This window comes from Culex quinquefasciatus, chromosome 1, assembly GCF_015732765.1.
Source record: "Culex quinquefasciatus strain JHB chromosome 1, VPISU_Cqui_1.0_pri_paternal, whole genome shotgun sequence".
Classification (NCBI taxonomy): Eukaryota; Metazoa; Arthropoda; class Insecta; order Diptera; family Culicidae; genus Culex; species Culex quinquefasciatus.
In genome coordinates, this window is record NC_051861.1 from 21,140,595 (window position 1) to 21,159,420 (window position 18,826).

An 18,826-nucleotide genomic window follows, 5' to 3' on the forward strand; every position below is an offset into this window, starting at 1 on the left:
TCAATCTCGACGAACAAGACACGCGGAATCGCGATCGCTAAATTTGCATCTGCTTGAGGTTATGTCCAGCGATCGGTAGTCGCAAACCGGTCGCTTTTGTTTGTTGTTAATTCGGCCTGATGACCGGAGTGGTATTTAAAACCGTTTTGATTGGCAGTGTGTGACCTGGAAGATCAAGTCCAGATCAGGTCCAAGAGTTGCGAATAAATGGGATTGGAGTGAAATTGATGTCCGTTTATCGTAAAAGCGTACGAAGCGAGTCGAAGAAGAAGTTTAATTGTCGGACCGGAAAAAGTGCTGAATTCTGGGCCGGTGCTTCCGCGTGACACGATCTCCGTGGATCAACTGGAGTGAAAGTCGCTTTATGCTGCGGGATTCGTTGACTTCTGACTTTGGACGATCCATCTAGAAGAAGTGCGTGTAATGAGCAGCAATAACTACACGAAAGAAGAAGGAAGTGATCGTTACTCGTAAGTCCAAGCCGACGAGATAATCAACTCTGATCTGTTGCTGGATACTGGAACGGTAAGTGGACGAACTGCAGTGGCGTTCAGATCAGAAGAACGGGTCAGCAGGTTGAATGGGTCAAGAGAAGTGGCGGGGAGACGTGCCGGGAGACGAACAAATTGGGATCGGATTACTGGCTGGCCTGGTGGTGAAGTTTTTAATTTGGACAGGAAGAAACAACTGAATTATTCAAGATAAATTTGTGTGCCACTTTTGGACATTGGAATGTGACCCAGATCGAAGGTTGGGTTGACAAGAAGTTCAACCAGCTTGTGCAGGAAATACATTTAATTATGATTTAAAGTGCAGGTTAAATTTAATTTAAAAAAAAAAACAGAAAACATATTATACTTTGGATCATTTACCACTTTGCCTTATAAAATAGTAATCATTAGGGTGACAACAAAATGAGAAATTTCTGAAAATACTAGGTGATACTACCTGGCTAAATTCCATAGGCAATATAAAGCATCTGTGCCAATTTTGAACAAAATCGGATAATAAGGTAACGAAATACTTGAAAAAAAAAATATGGAGAAAGAAAAATGTTCGATTTTTCCCTGAAGTTTTTCTTAAATGTGTGTACATTTTGTCTAGAGTGAGATTTTAATGTGAAATTTAACACTTTACAATTTTGTCCAAGAGTGCAATGCGATCCGAGTTGACCCTGAAAAATAATTAGCGATTAAAACGAGACGTTTTTGTATTAATTTTATTTATTCACCAACGATACCTGGGGTATTTCTACAATCTCGTGGCCCCCTAATTATTTGGGAAAGTTTTGAAGGGAAGGAGACAATTTTTTTCAGAAATTTTGATTAGTTTTAGTCAGTGGTTCTCAACCTTTTTTGATCCATTCTCCCCTTGGCTAATTTTCGTTTACTTCACTCCTCATTCATTTTAACAAAATTATATCGTTGCTCAAATGTTATAATTTTAGCTTTAATGTTTGTAGAATGATTACAATTTCGACAACATTTTTTTTTTTTTTTTGCTCTCAAAAATACAAATATTCATAGCATTTTTAAAATCACCGTTTTTGGAAATCTGAAAAAAAAAAAACTCGCTAAGAGTATAACCAGGGATGGAATAATCGCAAAAAATCAATTTCGCTTGTGAACATTCTTCACCCGCGAAAGAGAGAGGAGGCGAATCACGCAAAAGATAATCGCTCCCGAAATTCTCCATGAAAATCAATCTGCTGATGTTTTTTTGTGAATTTCCTTGTCAGCACCAGGAAGGTGCTGTGTCCTATCCCTCGCCTAGACCAGACCAAAATCCATGATAAAGCTGACAGACCAAATCTGTCAGACCAAGACTGTCAGACCAAAGAGCAAAAAGTAAACAATCTTGGTGCACACAAATTAACAAAAGAAAATTTGAAAAAGATTTTATTTTTCCAATTCAATGACTGGGTTTGGACTACAAAATTGAATGGACGTCAGAAAATGATTAAACAGTGCGGCGTCCTATACACCGACAATTAAATAAGCAGTTAAAAGCCTAATTCTTCCACTTTGATTTTTGATCGCGTTTTCGGTTTACACCTGAAAAATCTTGAAATTATTTATACGGATTTGTGATTCCTCTGTTTCCACCATTCCCTTGGTCAGCACCACATAATAATATTTATTTCAATTTGTTTACACACATAGGGGGATGGCGTCGCTATTTTTAGACCACATTTTCCACTTTTGCTCATCGAAACCGACTACTTTATCGACTTCATTTTGCTGGGCGAGATAGGACGCCGTCTATTTTTAGACGATGACTCAGCACTTTTACACTCTTGCGCTTAAAAAAAACCAGGTGGCAGCACGATGTAACGCCACGTCCCTATTGCCCATCTACAAAATGTGACAGGTGATTTTTTGACGTGTGACGTTACACTTGCAGGTGTAGCAGTGAAAAAGATGTTCCGCCGAATAATCAAGATGATGATTTATTTTGATTCTTTTTACCGATCTTTCGTGCGCGAGAGAGGAGAGCCATGCTCCCTTTGGATTTTTTCTCTTGATGAACGTCCAGAGATTTTCTTTTGATGATGATTATGCCATCGCTGATGATGATTTGATTTTACATTTTTTTAATGACAGTTTTTTTGTCTATATGTTGAGGTAAAATCAACCAAAAACTGTACATGCTTTTGATGTAACAAATAAAAAATACATCTGAGCCTTTTCGCACAAAACCTCTAAACAAGATGTTAATTCACCACGTGTTACCAACCTTCTTTCATCAACGTGAGATAATCTTTCAATAGCACACGTCACCACCTGCATGTGTGAGACAACTTTACCGATGGTGGGCGGCACTTTCTGGTAACATGTGTGTACCGGCTTTCCTCCTGCATTCACTTGCCCAAAATGCCTTTACACCTCGTCAAAACACCCCCCTTGCCCTCCTACTATTGCGCGTCTGTTTGCGTTTTGTTTACAAATTCAAAACTCCCACGCTTGGGAGGTTTTGTTGTGCGCCCATTGTGTCGGGGGCCGGGCACTTTCTTCTTCGGGTTGACTTTGGCCGTTTTTCTTCGGAGACCATTTCTTGGGCGCTCTACCCAGATGGCTTATCTAGATGAGTTATCACAGAGGATTAGCTTACCGGGGAGGGGTGGGCATTAAAAAGTGTTGGTTTTATCTAATTGATCAAAAAATGGCACAACAGTTTACGTAATTTACGACGATTTTAAGGTGGCGTTATTTTTATGAGCTTTTTTGCTAACTTTACATTAGATATGATTTGCAAGAAAGTGAATGAGGCATCGCAGTTGTTGGCGTAATGGTGCTTGTAGATTTAAATCTTAAACGAATGTACTTTAGAAGGTGAGTTCAGAGCGTTTATCGCTGAACATTCAATGCCAAATTATTTGTTGTGGGAAGCTAATCTACAAAATGGTACAGATTATCCGTTTTGTAAATTTCTTGGCTGCTGTGCACCCTTAAAAAATTAAAAAAAATTAAACACTACTGAAATTTTAATTTACTTTTTTATTTAAAAAAATATAGTAAAATCACATTAACTTTAAAAACTTGAAAAATTGATTAATTATTTTTTTATGCTTTTAAAAGATCTGTAACAGGCATAAAAATGACAGTAGCACAACTATTTTCTTGTCTCCGCCAACTGACACAGCAGTTGCCCGACCCCTCTTCGTGGGTAACTTTTGTCCCTGATCACGAATCCGAGGGGGGGTACGACCCCTTTCATTTTTTAGCATGCAAAAAAAGAGGTTCGAAACGGTGATGAGATAGAAATTTGGTGTCAAAGAGACTTTTATGTAAAATTTTGAAAAAGTTACGAAAAAGATACTTTTTGCGTTTCTCTTTGTTTCCTCGTCCGTGTCTGTCGCGGGTGACCTTAACTTTCTCGATGGGATCAGTTGAGAATTGAACCCAGATCCATTGGCTTACAAAGTGACCACCGTAATTATTAGCAGTCATGTGCTCCCTGAACGGGAGGTATTAAATTATAGAACGAAAAATCAAAGCATGCTACTTGAAGGGACTAAAAAATGTATTGATAGCTGGAATATATCGATATCGAGAAGATCAACAACCCACAGAGTCAACTGCTTAGATACAGATGATTTTGTTAAGGTGAAATTTCAATATCTGGCTTAGTCTTATACACGGAAAATTTTAACAGGCTTAGCTCAATTTTTTTTTTAATTTGGTCCCGAGATATTGTGACACCCGAAAATAAATAGTTGATAAAACATTCAGGAGTTTAAGAAAAAACAATTCTGGTTTTTTTTTAAAGGCCCTATAAGCTACGGGATTTGCTATGTTTATAAGACACTTTCAAATAAAACTCTACAACTTACAATCAAGTGAGTTGATTTTCATAAACATAAATTTTGGTAATTTTTAATGTACGTAATCCCTGAATTTAATTTTTATAGCTTGTGTTCTGTCATGTGACACGTGTTCCGTAAAAAGATAGAACCTGTCCCAAACTACGATCACGAATATAAACCCTGTAAGCAAATCTGGTATCTATATTGTCGAGTTTGTAAACATTGTAATGTTACCAAATCACCCAATTTTATTCGATTTCACTGTAAGTGTTTTCAAAACCGACAACATTGTTGCTCAAAATCGGATTTTTTAATGATTCTAAAAACTTCCCCTAAAAATAAACAACAACATCAAATTTGAGAACAAAGAGTTACCGGATTCACTTACAGGATAACTATCCATGTAATGAACTCAGAAAAGAAGTTTTATAGAAGTTAGCTATCCAATAAAATTGAAATGTTACAAACAAACTTTTTGCAATTCCGTCGTGAAACTACTCACTTTTCCTGTCATTCTTGAACGACGAAATAGCCTACTTTTGAGCATGAGCATGAGCATGAGAGACCACCCATGGTTGTCCTTCTCCATTGCTGAACAGGACCGTAATATGCTATCAATACAACCGACCATACGCTTGAACGATCTAGTGGTGTTTCCCTTATCAACAGCATGTATGAATGCGTTGAAAAGATAAAACATCAAGATCATTAAAACTAGATCTGAAGCAAATAGGTAACAGTCATTGGCCACCAACGGCGCCCGCCATGTCAGTTTGTAGATCTCGGGGGATTGGGACGGGAATGTTAGTTAGCACAGGTTGCTACCAAGGGTGGGTTCTATACGATATCCACACCCCCACGTGTGCCGGAAAACTACTTCTACTTGGGATTTTGTTAGTGGGTAAGGGTAATGGCCAGGATTCAACATAGAGGATGATGATGCGACCCAATAATCAATAAATTTTGTTTAATGGTGTGATGTATTATGCATTCTCAAGGCAAACAATCGGAGGATGCGGATGAGATTATTCCCGGTTATTTGGTGTTGAGTTTAGCATAAATGATTCAATCTTAGACAGCCGGCTGTGGAAAGATAAACCCGAGCAGGGGTAAATAACACGGGAATACCAAATTTTGGTATTACTTGGGCAAATAACAGCGACCAAAATGTGCCCTTGGTTGCCCAGTAATAGATGGTAAAATACCATGAAATCATACCAAAATCTTGTATGTGTAAGGGCACAACAATACCAAACCATGTTATTCCAAGGGTAAAATAATACCTCAAAATAAAACCATTTCAATACCAAGTTGAGGTCTTCTGGATTTTTGAACATTGCTTGAATACCAAAACTTGGTATTGTCACGGTTTGATTTTTAGGTATTCCCACGCCCTTGGAAAATCAGATTTTGGTATTTCTGTGGTCTTTCACATACATGATTTTGGTATGATTTCATGGTATTTTACCATCTATTACTGGGCAACCAAGAGCACATTATGGTCGCTGGTATTTGAACAAGTAATACCAAAATTTGGTATTTTCATACCATTTTTAGTGCAGCAGTTGCAATTAGTGAAAAAAACGGAAATTATTCATATGCAACAGCCAAATCTACTCACCTGATGATTCCATGTTGTTATTAGTGATATTTTTCACCACACCGAATGCATTTGTCATTGATGAACGGCCTGTGCTTGAAGTTCTTGAAGCTTCTGAAAAATAACAAGATTTAAAAATAAGTATTATTAAAATGAAACTGAATTGAAATTCACCAAAATTCATTAATCTGTCGATTGACTCGTTTTTCAAAGTATTTGGTTATTCCGACTTAGAGATATTTCAACGTTTTTGAAAAAAATATTAGTGGGTATATCACACTAATTTTTAAAATCATCTTTAACATTTTTGGTTTTCAAGTCATTTTAGCGCAAAATTAATTAACTCGTAAAATTTGTTAACAAATTTCCCATAGTTTCAGAGAAAATTGATGAAACCTTTCAATATTCAAATAATACCAAAATGTGCCATCCTGACTTAGAAAATTTTCCACAATTTCAAGTCATTTCTGTAGGGGGTATATCAAAAATGTTTAAAATCAAGTTTGAAATTTTCGGTTTTGAATGAAAGCATTCGCTTTGAGACATCATTTTAGCGCAAAATTAATTATTTTGTCAAAATTGGTCAAAATTTTCCCATAGTTTCAGAGGAATTTGATAAAACACTTACATACCAAAATAATACCAAAATGTGCCATCCTGACTTAGAAAATTTTCCACAATTTCAAGTCATTTCTGTAGGGGGTATATCAAAAATGTTTAAAATAAAGTTTGAAATTTCCGGTTTTGAATGAAAGCATTCGCTTTGAGACATGATTTTAGCGCAAAATTAATTATTTTGTCAAAATTGGTCAAAATTTTCCCATAGTTTCAGAGGAATTTGATAAAACACTTAAATACCAAAATAATACCAAAATGTGCCATCCTGACTTAGAAAATTTTCCACAATTTCAAGTCATTTCTGTAGGGGGTATATCAAAAATGTTTAAAATAAAGTTTGAAATTTCCGGTTTTGAATGAAAGCATTCGCTTTGAGACATGATTTTAGCGCAAAATTAATTATTTTGTCAAAATTGGTCAAAATTTTTCCATAGTTTCAGAGGAATTTGATAAAACACTTAAATACCAAAATAATACCAATATGTGCCATCCTGACTTAGAAAATTTTCCACAATTTCAGGTCATTTCTGTAGGGGGTATATCAAAAATGTTTAAAATCAAGTTTGAAATTTCCGGTTTTGAATGAAAGCATTCGCTTTGAGACATGATTTTAGCGCAAAATTAATTATTTTGTCAAAATTGGTCAAAATTTTCCCATAGTTTCAGAGGAATCTGATAAAATACTGTAATACCAAAAGAATACCAAAATGTGGTGTTCGATCATTGACAAATTCTGCAATTTTGCAATATCAAAACAATACCTTAAATTGGTATGATACCACATTTTGCTCTTGTATAATCCTTAAGACAAATTTTAAAGGGTCCAGGAATACCAAAATTTGGTATTGATACCAGAGAAAGGTATTATTACGCATTTCCCTTGTTATTTACCCATGCTCGGGAAACCAAATAAAATGCGAAAACGCGAAACCGCCCGGACCGAAAAATACACACAATCGGAAACGGCAACGAAAATCCTGCGTAATGACCGCGACGCGCACCGTTCAAATTCTCCAAAGCAACTGTCAAACATTCGCGAAATCACCCGGGTCGAAATACACACACAATCGGGGGGAAAACAAAGACGGAAGCGGCAACAGAAATCCTGCGTGATAATCGCGACGCGCACGGTTCAAATTCTCCAAAGCAACTCCGACGAAATAGCCTACTTTTCTGTATCAAAAAATAACAGAATCGAATAGCAACACTTTTCAGCACTTGTTTCGAAAAGTAACACTTTTCAACATTTATTTGATTTAAACGATTTATTCACAAAATACATTAAAATTTGACTTAAAATTTCACTCAGTGTGTGTTTTTTGGAATTGCAAAAAATGTTGTATGGAACTCGTTGCAAAACTTGATTTTTTTAGCACTCTTCGTATTTATCCAACTCGGTGAACCTCGTTGGATAAATGTACGGCTCATGCTGAAAAAATCCTCTTTTTGCAACTTGTTGCATAAACTACTGTTTCCATACTAATTCCCATACAAAATTGAAATGCAATGCGCAAAGTTTGCAAATCACCACCTCGAGCCATCCTAATGGGCATTTAATTTGTATTTTTACACATTTTCTTTAATTCAAAAGTAGAGAAAACAAATTTGATGTTATAAACTATAAAATTTACACCGATAGGTATTTTTCCTTTATCTACTACTTGTATTACGAAACAAGCTTTTTATCGTATGACACCATGGATGGCAGATTCCTCAAAACGCTACCTTTTGCAAAACCCAACTACGTGAAAGGCCGTCCACACAAAATTGATTAAACCCGTCGCAATTGTTCCCCTTTATCTGTGCATCATATCATTACCGTTACCGCACACATGTGTTGTACGTACATGTTATGTTTGCTCAAACACTGCAGCAGCACTTTCGCTGAACCCCCCGGACAATACATTCTTCAAGAAGACATCCACCGCGGATACGACAAGTGGCAACTACCTTGTAACAATGACCTATTGAATAACACATCTCCCATCACCGCAGCAGCGATGGCGGTCAAGACGTTGATGATGGTCATTTCGACCAACTCCAGGGGGTTCCAACCCATGGGGATGGGGATGTCGTAGGTGGCTTCATCACGGCTAGTCCGACGGGCGGTTCATTTCACTTTCAATTTGCACAACTGTCCCGGGCCAACGTGGAACAATGTCGACCTGCTGCTGGTCGCAATCAAAAGGTCGTTATCTTAAGTCAATTCAGTTAGAGGTGGAAAGGGTGGTAGGGGCCAGGTCGGATGTTGATTTGATGGACTGCCGGCACACGCCGCGAGTCACCAACGACACTTTAGACGGCCTCCCCGTGTTGTCGGACAACAGTCGTAATTTGTTGCGAGAGGTAATTGAAAAACTCAGCCGTTGAATTAGAGTCTCCGCAAGTTCCTGTTGGGATTGGATAAGAGCGGTGGCAAAAAAAAGCGAGACGAGAAGCCCTTTGCAGAATGCATGCCGATACCAACCCTCTTGACCATGTCTACGCGGGCCGCCAAGAGTCAGCAGCAGAAACAACTGGACCTGACACGATAGCGCTGCACTGCACTGCACTGCTGAGGTGGAACTAATAGCCAAGCTTGAAGTGTTTGCAAGATTGATTGAGTTGGAAAGATACGCGCGCGGTCGTGCTGTGACAGCTGGACACGGACACAACTTTGTTGATGGACGAATCAGCAGGATCACTCTTCATCCGGATGTTTTACCGTGCGATTAACGCGAACAATTAAAGCGGATGCGGATTTTACAGCAAGGGTTGACATTAAGCTTGTGAGACTTGAGAGTAGGATGATCGGGTTGACCCAAGAGCGTTGTGACCGAGCCAGGTAGCCCGGTGTTAACGCTTCCGCCTCGTAAGCAGTAGGTCATGAGTTCATTCTCCGACTCGGATCAAAACAACTGGTGATTGTTTCTCTTCAGCAATCAACTGCTTAGTAACGGGAAAGTATAGTGTCATCACAGGTCGGACCTTTTCTGGACACCTAATCCGAAGCCTCGATTATCCGAAGTTCGATTATCCGAAGGTTTGTATGGAGCTCGAATCATTTTCGAATCGATTTTTTTTTCGTGGTTTTCAATTTTCTTACTATTGACATAAAATTTAAGTTTAGTATTTTTTTATAATTGACTGCATTTTAAATTAACACAACGACTAATTTTTATTTTCATGGTTCGACTTTAACCTAGATTTTTTTTCATGTTTTAATTGGCTTTAGTGGACAAAAAGTAGGTTACATATAGGGTATGACGGACGTTTTGTTTTTAGTTAGGCCGTTGCAAATATTTTTCAAAGTTTGATCAGAGCCGAGGGTCATAAACTTCCAAAAATATGTGCAACGGTCTTATGATTTTTTGAAAAAATAGTAATTTATCTCTGAAAAAATATATTTGTAAAGCTGAGGAAATGTTCTACAATTCCAGAGTTTTTTTTAAAGATCCTATATGCTATTGTGTTTCATATGATTATAAGACCTTTTGAAAAATCTAGATTTTATAAAGAATGAAAATATTTCAATCGATTATATCTTGAAAACTATTGACTTCAATTTTAAGGGTGAAAGAAAATGTTAAAAAGCGCAACTCGTGAGAAGTTTTATCAAATTAATAGGCTCTTTTGATATGTAGATCAGGTTTTGAAAAATATTTTTCAATAGGTTGACCAATTTCCAAAAGGTTGACCATTTCCAAGGAACTTTTTGATTCCAAGTTCATTATACATCCATAAATTATTCTTGGAAGCATTTTTGGGTAAACTTCCGAAAATTTCCGAAAATCACTATTTTTTCTAAAATTAAATCATTACCTGGCCAAAAACTAAACGTCCGTCGTACCCTATAGGACAAGAGTTAGAACTTTAAAACAAAATATCAAAAAATTAAAAAAATCGAAGAGGGTTTGTCAAAATTGGTTTTTGTAATAAAAAGTTAAATGTAAAAATGGTATTTTTGCAATTCCGTCGTGAAACTACTTACTTTTCCTGTCATTCTTGAACGACGAAATAGCCTACTTTTCTGTACCAAAAATAACAGAATCGAATAGCAACACTTTTCAAAATAAATGCTGAAAAGTTCTACTTTTCAGCACTCAAATGGGTGCTGAAAAGTTGAACTTTTCAGCACTTGTTTCGAAAAGTAACACTTTTCAACATTTTTTTGATTCAAACGATTTATTGACAAAAAAAAAAATGAAAATTTGACATAAAATTTCACTCAGTGTGTGTTTTTTGGAATTGCAAAAAACGTTGTATGAAACTCGTTCCAAAACTTGATTTTTTCAGCACTCTTCGTATTTATCCAACTCGGTGAACCTCGTTGGATAAATGTACGACTAGTGCTGAAAAAATCCTCTTTTTGCAACTTGTTGTTTAAACTACTATTACCCCACTTACCTATTTTTTCCGATTATTTCTAATCATACCCGAAAACTTTTCCGAAGACACCAAATCGATCAGACATGGCAAAGCACTTTTCTATAGACAGCCCTCAATATGCATGGAGCAATCAATGTTGCAAAATGGTTTATTTGGACCTAAGAAATCGATGGACAAAGTTTCATCCCAATAAAAAATACAAAAATTATTAACTTTTTTTTGCAAAATTTTAGAAAACTGCTCAAACGTTTTTAGATAAGGTTGTCATGTTATCAAATATCCACTAAAAATGCGGTGCAATCAATTGTACACTATTTAGAAAACCTCGTATCATCAGTGGGGATAATTATGTGTTAAAAAACGATAAATCTCTCGTAATTTCTAAATAACAAAAACAATTTTAATGATATCAAAAAACTTTTTGCGTAGGATTGTTCTAAGAAAGTTTACCATCATTTTCTCAAAATATGTTGGAATTTGATGAATTCTACCATAAATGCCAATCATTTGAAAATTGTCTCAATATCACTCCCTTAGCGTAGGTTAGATTGGGTCAAATGAAACTAAAATTATGATCAAATACAAAGAAAGGATCAAAACAAGTCACCCAACAGCGTTACTTGTTCCATTGTTTCATTGAGAAGAACCGGAGAAATTGCAAAATCCTTAAAAAATCACTTTGGCCGAATTTCACCCCCGATGTCACCCCCACTGACGGTATATTTTCGTTTAAATTTAAATTAATAAGGACAAAATCGGTTGTGCCTATTTATTTTAAAGCAAAATTATTTAAATAAAAAGCCAACAAAAGGTATTAAAAATTGAGCGAGTTGTGCAGTTAGAACCACGGCAAATAGTGTCTTCCTCCCCTGTCGATTCAGAATTGTGTTGTTGTTCGAACACTCTGTGCTCAAACTCAACCCACTTTGAACGAATCATGTCTCTGCAATACGACTTTACGCAGTAGGCCTGGCCGCTTTAACGCTTGTGATGTTTCAATGCATTCCAATGTAATGGGGCACTACAAATGTTACAAGAAGAGTGCTAGGCGTAATCTAACCTAAGGCACTCATCAGCATCCCTTCAAAAGATTGGTTGCGCTAGGGTTTGATTAGATTAGATTAGATTGGGAAACACAAGGTGTTTGAAAATATATATATAACTGACAGTATTTTTAATGTAAAAAAAAAATTTCATGTTATTGCAACAAATCCTTTGATAAAAGCCTCTTTTTATTGACATACGTCTGTTGTCCTATGCACCTGACAGCACCTTGAATTAACGTCGAGCGCGCGCGCACACTCGTTCCTCCGTCTTGTAGTACATCACTTGAGCGCAACGCTTCGGCACACCACCCGGTAATTGGTGAATTAAATTTTCAATAGCACAATGAGTACCTGCCACCTGTCCCCGTCCCTGTCCAAACCTGCCTTCCAGGCGTGGAGCAAAAAGCGCACCAAAGAGATTGAGTGGACTCCGGGGGCCACCGATTTAAGAGAAAAAGGGGGGGAACTTTGCGCGACCATCAAGTGGAGACCCCGCGGGGCCAACGCTAATCTGCCGGAATCATAAAGCCATGAATCAAATCGAACAGGTAGCTGGTTCCGATGACGGAGATGGTGTCCGAGGGGGGATCAGTGATGGGAACTTAACTTAATGGGATCGATTGCAGCGCGTTGGTTTAAAATGATTTTTGTTCACAGATTTTACGAATTTGATTCATAGCTTGGTATGCCACAGCCACTGCTGGTACAGCTTAAATTGAGATATTTGATGATCGCGTGCCGAGCAAATTCTTCGCCTGATTGCATCGGGCAAAACTGGATTTGCAGGTGCATTGCTGGGCGTCCCTCGGAATTGGATGAAAGTGAAATTTTCTAAACAGATCAACAGCGAATTAGTTCCGGCGCGCAGCAGGAGTTACTGCGGGAAGGAAATTGCATTCTGCGTTCAATATCTTATTATAAAACAGTTCAGTGCAGTTTTGCAGTCATCAATCTTGCCGAGCTGCAACTTTACTTTCCATCTCTGGATGGAGAAGTGCAGTACCAATGTTGCGACAGCGATGCCGGAGATGGTAGAAGCATATCTGCAAGTCACTACCACGGACTTTGGCAGTCGGTTAAGTAGTCGATAACGTGCAAAGTTTACCGGGAAATCCATTTTTCATGATATGAAGAGTATTTGACCGATTCTTAGCACTTGTTTACCAAGCAGTCATTTTTTCAAGTTGAACTTTGGATGGTTCTGATAATTTTCCATGTTTTCCAACTATTTGAACCACACAAAACACATATTTCCACACCAAAGTTCTTATTCTAAACAAATCTGTGAGCAGAAGTTGTAAAATGTATATGTGTGGGGCACACGCATGAGAGCGTGCCAGTCTATGTAGAGAGTGCCTATTGCACTCTCGCAGTGACTCGATGACAGCCCTGTTTGAAAAATGTCGCACGTCGTACGAGTTGTCGCACGGTTTTGATTTTACCGTTTCGATATCGATTGGTCGAAAGGACGACAAACGTACGACAAACACTCGACATGCCCGACGTTGTTTTTTTCCATCGATTTACCTTCAATTCGACGTCGATTATCGTCGACGCAAACAGTTTGACAGTTCTCTTCAGTTGAACTTGTTCGGACTTGATTGCAACCGAGTCGAACAAATTGTTGTTGGTTTTAGGCTTTGGGAGGATTTTGGCCAGTTTAAAGGTAAGTTGTGTTCTAGATTGAATTACTTTTTCTGCCGGAAAGTTCCGGCCGGAGTGGCGACAACCGAATCAAATTGTCTTGTATTCCAGATTGCGGTCTTCGTGGCGGTATAGGAGGAAGAGGAGGACGGGAAATATGGATTACTCGGCGAGCCATTCCGGAAGACGGGACGGGAAGGAACCAGTTTGCGATCGAGGAAGCCGTTAGTGTTTGGTGTTTTACTTTCCGCGGGAGGTTGCCTCCATATCTAATGGAACTGGTGAGTCATGTTTTAGAAACGATGGAGGAGGTGTGCTGGGAGTGCGATTGGACGATCGAAATTAAAAATTAGATGAACATCACAAATTCTTAACTTTTTAATCCAATAATGCTTAAAAAAAACTTCAACGCTGATTTGATTTGATAATTGTAAAATTGAATTATAAAGTTTTTCATTCTTAATTTAAAATTCTAGCATTCCAGAACTTAAGAATGCAAGAAATTGAAAATTCTAAATTCATTTAATTTCTTGATATTGTGCAAATTGTTAATATTCTTAAATTATACAATTCATTAATTTAAAATTCTCAAAGTCTTCAAATATTAAAAAAAAACAAACTCTAAAATATGAAAATTTTAAAATTGACAATAATTTAAATATTAAAATTCCCTAATTCTTAAATACAAAATTTTTCAATTCATAAATACTAAAAATCTAACATTATAAAGTTCATAAATTCTCAAAACGTTAGTCGCACGAGTTGAAATTTTGAATTCTAAAATTCTAAAAATTATATGTTCTAAAATTCCAAAATTGTAAATTCTAAAAAATGCTAAAATTCAAATAATTTATATTTTTAAATAAAAATTATCAAAAATTCTATTTGTTATAAATTCAACGCATTTTAAAAATTAGTAAGTTTCTTAAAATTCTAAATATAAAAAAAATCTCTTTTTTTTGCACATCTTAAATTTTTGATAATTTTAAATAAAACAAATTAAAAAAATTCTAAAAATAAAAAAAAAAATAAAAAAAAAATACAAAAATTTTACAAAATATATTTTTTAAATTTTAAAAATGTTAAAGTTTTTATTTCTTTTAAATATTTTAAACTTTTAAAAATTCTTTTAAAAAAATCTAAAAATTCTTAAATTTTAAAATTGGAATAATTTAAAATCTATTAACTTTTGAATTTTTTTTTGGTCTAATGAAAAATAGGAGTTAGAATTTTAGAATTTTAGAATTTTAGAATTTTAGAATTTTAGAATTTTAGAATTTTAGAATTTTAGAATTTTAGAATTTTAGAATTTTAGAATTTTAGAATTTTAGAATTTTAGAATTTTAGAATTTTAGAATTTTAGAATTTTAGAATTTTAGAATTTTAGAATTTTAGAATTTTAGAATTTTAGAATTTTAGAATTTGATGATGAGATGATGATGCTGAAATTTGTAAACGTTTGATCATTAAATATTTTTAGAATTCTCAAATTTGGTACAATTTACAGTAATTTGAGTTTTATACGTTTTTAAATTTAAATTTTTAAGATGTCTTCAATTAGAATTCTTTTTAAAAAAACAATGCGCCATGGGTTTTCTATGTACATAGGACATTTTGTAAAAGTAAGCGAGAATAAAAAAAAATAGTTTTTCTTTTATAGTTACAAAATATTTGAATATTACATATTTGAAATTGTATTGTTTTGAAATTTTATTATTATTATTATTGAATTCTGAATTTAATTTAGAAAATTCTTGCCAATTGTTGATTGATGTTATATTTTTTCAGGCAACAAACATATTCTGATCTGATCCTGCCGGAAACCATGCGTCCCCGTGTGGTCCCGCGTGGCTTCCGTAGAACCCAAGGAAGCAGCCTCTCGTACTCCGGTAAACATCAATCCGTCGGAGGTTCAAGATCGTCGCCAAGGTGTCGCATCCGGGTTTTGATCAGCGCGTCGAGGAGCAAAAGTCCAACACGGCCAAGATGCTGCCACGGCCGCCTCCAACATCCAAGCCGGAAGCTGCGGTCAAGGCAAATCCCGAAGGAAGCAAAGTTGGAGAAGAATCGGCGATCCGCAAATGAAATTAAGTGAACAAGTAAATATTTTTTTGAAATTTTGACAGTTGAAATAAAAAAAAAAACAATAAAAACAAAACAACAGTTTTTTTCAACTGCAACATAACCTAAAAATCCGAAATGACAGCACACGACAATAGCACGACATTCTAAATAACAAAACCGTGCGACGTCGGTCGAATGTCGTACGACAATGTCGTACAATTTCGATCATCGATCGCACGACAAATACGACATTTTGGTGCAAAAACGTATGACATTCGCGCGAAAGTCGCACGACATTGTCGAGCGACGTCGTACAATTGCACGGACGACAAACGACATACGTCTGACGGACTTTTCAGTCAGGGAGCTTGCGGCTGTCAGTCGGGCAGTCGCATCTCAGCAAGCGGACAAGCAAGAAGCACGTCGCGGTCCGTGATTACTCCCACGTGGTGGGTGATTTCCTGGAGGCAGTTTGCGGCTACACATTTTGGCGACCGTGGCAGATATTTTGCTTACTTTATTATAGCAAATCCTGCAGTTTTCACTTTGAAATCATCCAGGAAATCACCCACACTGCGGGTTTATTAAGGTATTTTTGTTTGTTTGGGTAAGTGCCACGGACTTTGGCAGTCGGTTAAGTAGTCGATAACGTGCAAAGTTTACCGGGAAATCCATTTTTCATGATATGAAGAGTATTTGACCGATTCTTAGCACTTGTTTACCAAGCAGTCATTTTTTCAAGTTGAACTTTGGATGGTTCTGATAATTTTCCATGTTTTCCAACTATTTGAACCACACAAAACACATATTTCCACACCAAAGTTCTTATTCTAAACAAATCTGTGAGCAGAAGTTGTAAAATGTATAAACGCTGAAAATTTTTAATTTTCCCAACTTTTTTAAATAATTGCTCAAATCAAACGATGGAATGCAGATATTTAATCATTCTAAACGGAATTTTATAGTAAAATGACTCTTTTAAAAGCCCTCTTTTCGACAAAAGCAGATTCTGTAGGTATAAAATTATACAGGACATTTTAAAAGGGGGTATATGGAAGCGTTGTTCCGTCACGAAAAATGACAATTGTTTAATTTGCAATCGTTCTTGAAATCGGATTTGCATCATATTTTGGATTCTCTTCGTACTCGAAAACCCCTTTAAAATGCTTATTAGAAATCGAAAATTGGTTAAAAGGAACCAGAGTTACGACTGACGCAATTTTGCGTTGTCCCGTCACGCCCCGTTTTTTGGTCAAGGCACGAATTTAAAAAAAAAAAAGATGCTCATTTTTCGTGTCTAGAAGCAAAACGTGTAACAGGCCAGTTTTTGATCGATCTAGACTAAATCAACCCTCCTGAATCCAAATTTGCCTGTTGATTTTCCTGAGTCTCAAAGGGAGGCGAGATATTCAATATGGCGTCTAATATGTCGACTGAATGGAAAAACCACCATAAAAGGATTTTAAAGTTCAATCAACTAGTCAAATTTAACTAATTTGGGATCGCTGAACTCGAATATGAGCCATATAATACTCCAAAGTACTCAGGGAATGTACAATCCAAGATGGCGGCCAAGATGGCGAACCTAGAATATTGGAAATTTTTATACAGAAAAGTAACAGGCAGTCAACAGGTCACATTTAATTAATTTGAGGATGCTGAACTCGAATATAATCCTTTGAATATTCTAAAATCCTTAGAACAGTCTGTGCGGCATAATGCCAAATACGGTGACAAATAAATAAATAAGTACTCAGGGAATGCAATTCAATTTTCTAGCTTCGCCATATTGGCTGCCATCTTGGATAGCACATTCCCTGAGTACTTTGGAGTATTCTATGGCACATATTCAAGTTCAGCGACCCCAAATTAGTTGAATTTGAACCGTTGATTGCATGTTACACATCTGAAAAAAAAGCAAATTTTCGAGCTTCGCCATATTGGCCGCCATCTTGGATTTCACATTCCCTTAATACTTTGTAGTTTTATATGGCTCATATTAAAGTTCAGCGATTCCAAATTAGTTAAATTTGATCCGTGATTGCTCGTTACATATCTGAAAAAATATCTTTTTTTAGCTTCGCCATATTGGACGCCATCTTGGATTGCACATTCCCTGAGTACTTTGGAGTATTCTATGGCACATATTCAAGTTCAGCGACCCCAAATTAGTTGAATTTGAACCGTTGATTGCATGTTACACATCTGAAAAAAAAATCAAATTTTCGAGCTTCGCCATTTTGGCCGCCATCTTGGATTTCACATTCCCTGAGTATTTTGGAATATTCTAGGACTCATATTCGAGTTCAGCAACCCTTTGTTGAATTTGACCTGCTCATTGCCGGTAACATTTCTTTATAAAATATCGAATATTCTAGCAACGCCATATTGGCCGCTATCTTGGATTGCACATTACCTGAATACTTTGGAGTATTCTAGGAGTCATATTCGAGCTCAGCGACCCTAAATCAGTTAAAGTTTACTAGTCAGTAGAGATTTTCACAATTGCTTCATTTCGTGACGGGACAACGCGAGCAAAACCCTCTTTTGCAAAATATCTGCGTTGTCCCGTCACGAAAAGAAGTACCTGTCAAATCAACAAAATTTTACGAAATTGGGCGGTCCACGAAGCAAAATCTTCGTTTTTCAATTTAGAAACAACTATAGAAAAAGGTTTTTTCAAACACTTACTAGGAGAGCAGAGTTCTTCACTTTTGTGTATAAAAATCAAAATGATCCAATTGTACGATGTTGTCCCGTCACGCTACATTTGTATCTCACTTGACTCAAACTTTGTGTTTTTAAATATTTGCTGGAGTGAATCTTATTCAAAATTTAATGTACTTTCCAAATTTGTATAAATATTGGTAACTTTTCTCACGGATGTTAAAGTTAACAGCAAAAAACTGAAAACATATGCGTACAAACGTTGTCCCGTCACGAACGAATCGGTCATTTGCTGTTTTTTTTATTTTAATTTATGAAAGTGAAAAACTTCTTATGCAAAAGAATTTATTGGCAGCTTGAATTGCTCGATCATTACCTTTAATTTATTTCGCTCTGCAAAAATGTTCCGATCGTATCACTTTACGATCCCAGTGGGACATATCCCCGATCTGTTTTTCTTTACAATGAGCGGGATTCATAACCTTTTTATGATTTTCAGTATTTCCCTATCGT

The 18,826-nt window shown here is 36.4% G+C and overlaps 1 protein-coding gene across 2 annotated transcripts in view; it reads left to right on the top strand.

Annotated features, from left to right (window-relative positions):
• The first annotated feature begins 215 nt into the window (after positions 1–215).
• Positions 216–18,826, top strand: part of LOC6051539 — a 55,224-nt gene continuing 36,613 nt past the window's right edge. For both annotated transcript variants that reach the window (XM_038249227.1, XM_038249228.1), the window contains exon 1: positions 216–525. The gene's annotated coding sequence lies outside the window, so the exon portion shown is untranslated. The remainder of the gene's footprint in view (positions 526–18,826) is intronic.